The following is a 7,275-nucleotide window of genomic DNA, read 5'->3' on the forward strand; positions in this document are numbered from 1 at the left end:
TACACTCACTGACCGATATAGCTCGAGAGCGATAAACCATTGTGCGTCGGACTGCGATCAGGGAATCACTAAAAAGTGCCTCGCCAGATAATGCAGCCGCTCAGTCGCCACGATATATGTATCGTATAACCACAAAAACCAAGCCGTGTATACCGAACCTGTACAGGCTAGAATCACGGTTCTACCTATACCATGCCAGCCTAGAGCATCGCTCGTCGATGGCTAGCCACAAGGGTACCCTGTACCAAGGAACGTGTCGGTAGGTCAAGCCAGCCTACCGCGACCTAGACGCCTAGGTCGCCAAGCCACGTACCGCCCCAGCTCATCCAAAGCCGACTGCCTAGGGATACCCTGTACCAGCGAGCTTCCCAGGTCAGCCTAGCCGTACTAACCGCCCCAGTATCGACAGTATAGCAGCCTATATTGTAGGCTAGTGAGCTCGGTTCGCAAGGCCGCTATACTTTTCATATATAAATGCTACACCAAAATTTTTGTCCACTTTCAACCGAGCCACCTGAAAACGCATTTTTTTCTATATAATAGTGCCAAATTCTATATGTGGGTAGTTGATCAGAAAATTTTTCGACGTACCCTGTGCCATCGAGCTTCCCAGCCCATTTTCGAACGAAAAGCAACCACGTTCTTGCCTTGCCTGGGAAGGAAAGCATTTCACGGAATGCACCTTCCCTATCGTCCGAAGCCAGCTGCCTAGGGGTACCCTGTACCAGCGAGCGCCTAGACAAGCCTAGCTCAGTGTACCGCCCCAGTACTGTGGTATAGCTCCCGATATCGTAGGCTAGTGTGCTCGGTTCGCAAGGCAGCTATACCACTACTATATGAATGCTACACCAAAATTTTTGTTCATTTTCAACCGAGCCACCTCAAAATGCATTTTTTTCTATATAATAGTGCCAAATTCTATATGTGGGTAGTTGATCAGAAAATTTTTCGACGTACCCTGTGCCATCGAGCTTCCCAGCCCATTTTCGAACGAAAAGCAACCACGTTCTTGCCTTGCCTGGGAAGGAAAGCATTTCACGGAATGCACCTTCCCTATCGTCCGAAGCCAGCTGCCTAGGGGTACCCTGTACCAGCGAGCGCCTAGACAAGCCTAGCTCAGTGTACCGCCCCAGTACTGTGGTATAGCTCCCGATATCGTAGGCTAGTGTGCTCGGTTCGCAAGGCAGCTATACCACTACTATATGAATGCTACACCAAAATTTTTGTTCATTTTCAACCGAGCCACCTCAAAATGCATTTTTTTCTATATAATAGTGCCAAATTCTATATGTGGGTAGTTGATCAGAAAATTTTTCGACGTACCCTGTGCCATCGAGCTTCCCAGCCCATTTTCGAACGAAAAGCAGCCACGTTCTTGCCTTGCCTGGGAAGGAAAGCATTTCACGGAATGCACCTTCCCTATCGTCCGAAGCCAGCTGCCTAGGGGTACCCTGTACCAGCGAGCGCCTAGACAAGCCTAGCTCAGTGTACCGCCCCAGTACTGTGGTATAGCTCCCGATATCGTAGGCTAGTGTGCTCGGTTCGCAAGGCAGCTATACCACTACTATATGAATGCTACACCAAAATTTTTGTTCATTTTCAACCGAGCCACCTGAAAATGCATTTTTTCCTATATAATAGTGCCAAATACTATATGTGGGTAGTTGGTCAGAATATTTTTCGACGTACCCTGTGCCATCGAGCTTCCCAGCCCATTTTCGAACGAAAAGCAGCCACGTTCTTGCCTTGCCTGGGCTTGCTAGCTACCAAAGAGAGTGTGCCTGCCTCTCTCCCTTCTCGCTTGTCCTGTCCTTGGTAAGCTAGCCTTCGATCGCACCTTGCTAGCTACCAGAGAGAGAGTGTGCCTGCCTCTCTCCCTTCTCGCTTGTCCTGTCCTTGGTAAGCTAGCCATCGATCGCACCGTGCTAGCTACCAGAGAGAGAGAGAGAGCGTGCCTGCCTCTCTCTCTCTCCCTTCACGCTTGTCCTGTCCTTGGTAGGCTAGCCTTCGCTCGCACCTAGCTAGCTACCAGAGAGAGAGAGTGTGTCTGCCTGCCTGCCTGCCTTATCGGCCTCTCTCTCTCGTCTCGATTCACTTTCAATCGAGACCATAGGAAACGCATTTTTTCCTATATAATAGTACCAAATACTATGTGTGGGTAGTTGGTCAAAAAGTTGCCCAAAAGGTGCACCTTTTTGAATTCGTTCCGTTTTTAACAAGGGCTTTCTACCACGGCCAAACCTTCGATTCCCCAAGCCTTTCCTCACTCTCTATCACACCTTGCTAGCTACCAGAGAGAGAGAGTGTGCCTGCCTCTCTCTCTCCCTTCTCGCTTGTCCTGTCCTTGGTAAGCTAGCCTTCGATCGGACCTAGCTAGCTACCAGAGAGAGAGAGAGAGAGAGAGAGAGAGAGAGAGTGAGTGTGCCTGCCTCTCTCTCTCCCTTCTCGCTTGTCCTGTCCTTGGTAAGCTAGCCTTCGATCGGACCTAGCTAGCTACCAGAGAGAGAGAGTGTGCCTGCCTCTCTCTCTCCCTTCTCGCTTGTCCTGTCCTTGGTAAGCTAGCCTTCGATCGGACCTAGCTAGCTACCAGAGAGAGAGAGTGTGCCTGCCTCTCTCTCTCCCTTCTCGCTTGTCCTGTCCTTGGTAAGCTAGCCTTCGATCGGACCTAGCTAGCTACCAGAGAGAGAGAGTGTGCCTGCCTCTCTCTCTCCCTTCTCGCTTGTCCTGTCCTTGGTAAGCTAGCCTTCGATCGGACCTAGCTAGCTACCAGAGAGAGAGTGTGTGCCTGCCTCTCTCCCTTCTCGCTTGTCCTGTCCTTCGTACGCTAGCCTTCGATCGCACCTTGCTAGCTACCAGAGAGAGAGTGTGCCTGCCTCTCTCCCTTCTCGCTTGTCCTGTCCTTGGTAAGCTAGCCATCGATCGCACCGTGCTAGCTACCAGAGAGAGAGAGAGCGTGCCTGCCTCTCTCTCTCTCCCTTCACGCTTGTCCTGTCCTTGGTAGGCTAGCCTTCGCTCGCACCTAGCTAGCTACCAGAGAGAGAGAGAGAGTGTGTGTCTGCCTGCCTGCCTGCCTTATCGGCCTCTCTCTCTCGTCTCGATTCACTTTCAATCGAGACCATAGGAAACGCATTTTTTCCTATATAATAGTACCAAATACTATGTGTGGGTAGTTGGTCAAAAAGTTGCCCAAAAGGTGCACCTTTTTGAATTCGTTCCGTTTTTACCAAGGGCTTTCTACCACGGCCAAACCCTCGATTCCCCAAGCCTTTCCTCACTCTCTCTCTCGCACCTTGCTAGCTACCAGAGAGAGAGAGTGTGCCTGCCTCTCTCCCTTCTCGCTTGTCCTGTCCTTGGTAAGCTAGCCTTCGATCGGACCTAGCTAGCTACCAGAGAGAGAGAGAGAGAGAGAGAGAGAGTGTGCCTGCCTCTCTCTCTCCCTTCTCGCTTGTCCTGTCCTTGGTAAGCTAGCCTTCGATCGGACCTAGCTAGCTACCAGAGAGAGAGAGTGTGCCTGCCTCTCTCCCTTCTCGCTTGTCCTGTCCTTCGTACGCTAGCCTTCGATCGCACCTTGCTAGCTACCAGAGAGAGAGTGTGCCTGCCTCTCTCCCTTCTCGCTTGTCCTGTCCTTGGTAAGCTAGCCATCGATCGCACCGTGCTAGCTACCAGAGAGAGAGAGAGAGCGTGCCTGCCTCTCTCTCTCTCCCTTCACGCTTGTCCTGTCCTTGGTAGGCTAGCCTTCGCTCGCACCTAGCTAGCTACCAGAGAGAGAGAGAGTGTGTGTCTGCCTGCCTGCCTGCCTTATCGGCCTCTCTCTCTCGTCTCGATTCACTTTCAATCGAGACCATAGGAAACGCATTTTTTCCTATATAATAGTACCAAATACTATGTGTGGGTAGTTGGTCAAAACGTTGCCCAAAAGGTGCACCTTTTTGAATTCGTTCCGTTTTTACCAAGGGCTTTCTACCACGGCCAAACCTTCGATTCCCCAAGCCTTTCCTCACTCTCTATCACACCTTGCTAGCTACCAGAGAGAGAGAGTGTGCCTGCCTCTCTCCCTTCTCGCTTGTCCTGTCCTTGGTAAGCTAGCCTTCGATCGGACCTAGCTAGCTACCAGAGAGAGAGAGTGTGCCTGCCTCTCTCCCTTCTCGCTTGTCCTGTCCTTCGTACGCTAGCCTTCGATCGGACCTAGCTAGCTACCAGAGAGAGAGAGTGTGCCTGCCTCTCTCCCTTCTCGCTTGTCCTGTCCTTCGTACGCTAGCCTTCGATCGCACCTTGCTAGCTACCAGAGAGAGAGTGTGCCTGCCTCTCTCCCTTCTCGCTTGTCCTGTCCTTGGTAAGCTAGCCATCGATCGCACCGTGCTAGCTACCAGAGAGAGAGAGAGAGCGTGCCTGCCTCTCTCTCTCTCCCTTCACGCTTGTCCTGTCCTTGGTAGGCTAGCCTTCGCTCGCACCTAGCTAGCTACCAGAGAGAGAGAGTGTGTGTGTCTGCCTGCCTGCCTGCCTTATCGGCCTCTCTCTCTCGTCTCGATTCACTTTCAATCGAGACCATAGGAAACGCATTTTTTCCTATATAATAGTACCAAATACTATGTGTGGGTAGTTGGTCAAAAAGTTGCCCAAAAGGTGCACCTTTTTGAATTCGTTCCGTTTTTACCAAGGGCTTTCTACCACGGCCAAACCCTCGATTCCCCAAGCCTTTCCTCACTCTCTCTCTCGCACCTTGCTAGCTACCAGAGAGAGAGAGTGTGCCTGCCTCTCTCCCTTCTCGCTTGTCCTGTCCTTGGTAAGCTAGCCTTCGATCGGACCTAGCTAGCTACCAGAGAGAGAGAGAGAGAGAGAGAGAGAGTGTGCCTGCCTCTCTCTCTCCCTTCTCGCTTGTCCTGTCCTTGGTAAGCTAGCCTTCGATCGGACCTAGCTAGCTACCAGAGAGAGAGAGAGAGAGAGAGAGTGTGTGTGTGTGCCTGCCTCTCTCTCTCCCTTCTCGCTTGTCCTGTCCTTGGTAAGCTAGCCATCGATCGCACCTTGCTAGCTACCAGAGAGAGAGAGAGAGCGTGCCTGCCTCTCTCTCTCCCTTCACGCTTGTCCTGTCCTTGGTAGGCTAGCCTTCGCTCGCACCTAGCTAGCTACCAGAGAGAGAGAGAGTGTGTGTGTCTGCCTGCCTGCCTGCCTTATCGGCCTCTCTCTCTCGTCTCGATTCACTTTCAATCGAGACCATAGGAAACGCATTTTTTCCTATATAATAGTACCAAATACTATGTGTGGGTAGTTGGTCAAAAAGTTGCCCAAAAGGTGCACCTTTTTGAATTCGTTCCGTTTTTACCAAGGGCTTTCTACCACGGCCAAACCCTCGATTCCCCAAGCCTTTCCTCACTCTCTCTCTCGCACCTTGCTAGCTACCAGAGAGAGAGAGTGTGCCTGCCTCTCTCCCTTCTCGCTTGTCCTGTCCTTAGTAAGCTAGCCTTCGATCGGACCTAGCTAGCTACCAGAGAGAGAGAGAGAGAGTGTGCCTGCCTCTCTCTCTCTCCCTTCTCGCTTGTCCTGTCCTTGGTAAGCTAGCCTTCGATCGCACCTTGCTAGCTACCAGAGAGAGAGAGCGTGCCTGCCTCTCTCCCTTCACGCTTGTCCTGTCCTTGGTAGGCTAGCCTTCGATCGCACCTAGCTAGCTACCAGAGAGAGAGAGTGTGTGTCTACCTGCCTGCCTGCCTTATCGGCCTCTCTCTCTCTCTCGTCTCGATTCACATTCAATCGAGACCCTAGGAAACGCATTTTTTCCTATATAATAGTGCCAAATACTATATGTGGGTAGTTAGTTAGGAAAGTTTCAACTTCCTAACCTTACAGACACTACCCAAGCCATATCGCTACTAGAGCGAGAGAGGGTGCCCCTGCCTCTCTCTCTCTCTACCTTTCGCTCTACTCCTAGCACTCCTGGCTAGATCGGCATTGCATGCTGGCTGGGACGACCTATCCAACGAGGGGTCGATCGTCCCGATGCGACCAGGCGATCGGTCGCAACAGGGAAGAAACCAGCTATCGTACTACGTCTCTAATGCAATGTATAGGACCCCAAAATCACTTCTTCCCTATATATAGTGCCAAATTCTATATGGGGGTAGTTGGTCAGGAAAGTTTCAATTTTGAAATCGTGCCTTTGCTACCAACGGCTTTGCACCAAGGGAAAGCCAGGGGTACACAAGGACTAGCGCCACAGTCTCACTTCTCGGTTTTATTTTATTCATTATCTCGGTAACGGATAGGAATTTTTTGATGGGGTTTGCTTTGGCAGATCGGCCATTACGAGAGCTATAAAGCAATGTCAACTGCGAGATTCGAACTCTTCCCTGTTGGTCGGGGCGGTGGGTGCGTCAAAACATATGACTTTTCAAAAAATCGACTTTATGCCGTTTCACTAAATGTTGAATATCTCGGGAACCCCTTGATATTTTTCCATGGGGTTTGCATTGGAATATTGGCCAATGAAAGGTCTAGATTGCTATGTCGGCGGCGGGATTCGAACTCGTGCTAGGTAGTTTTTACAGTGAAAAAACCGATGAACAAATGACTTTTTTGGCAATTTCTCCGTAACAAATGGGAATATTTCGACGAGGTTTATGCCGGCAAGTCGGTCTCGATAGCCTGTATCAGAAAATAACAAGTTGCCTGGCACAACTCCTCCCCAATCGTCGGGGCGGTGGGTGCGTCAAAACATATGACTTTTCAAAAAAAATCGACTTTATGCCGTTTCACTAAATGTTGAATATCTCGGGAACCCCTTGATATTTTTCCATGGGGTTTGCATTAGAATATTGGCCAATGAAGGGTCTAGATTGCTATGTCGGCGGCGGGATTCGAACTCGTGCTAGGTCGTTTTCACAGTGAAAAAACCGATGAACAAATGACTTTTTTGGCAATATCTCCGTAACAAATGGGAATATTTCGACGGGGTTTATGTCGGCAAGTCGGCCTCGATAGCCTGTATCAGAAAATATCAAGTTGCCTGGCACACCTCCTCCTCAATCGTCGGGGCGGTGGGTGCGTCAAAACATATGACTTTACAAAAAGTCTTTATGCCGTTTCACTAAACGTTGAATATTTTGGGAACCGCTTGACATTTTTCCATGGGGTTTGCATTGGAATATTGGACAATGAAGGTTCTAGACTGCTATGTCGACGGCGGGATTCGAACTTGTGCTAGGTCGTCCTCACAATTAAAAAACCGATGAAAAGCTACAGTTTCCCCCATATCTCCAGAACGGCTGGGAATATTTTCAAGCG

Source organism: Sinohyriopsis cumingii, unplaced genomic scaffold (genome assembly GCF_028554795.1).
Source record: "Sinohyriopsis cumingii isolate HCF-2022 unplaced genomic scaffold, ASM2855479v2 utg005472l, whole genome shotgun sequence".
Classification (NCBI taxonomy): domain Eukaryota; kingdom Metazoa; phylum Mollusca; class Bivalvia; order Unionida; family Unionidae; genus Sinohyriopsis; species Sinohyriopsis cumingii.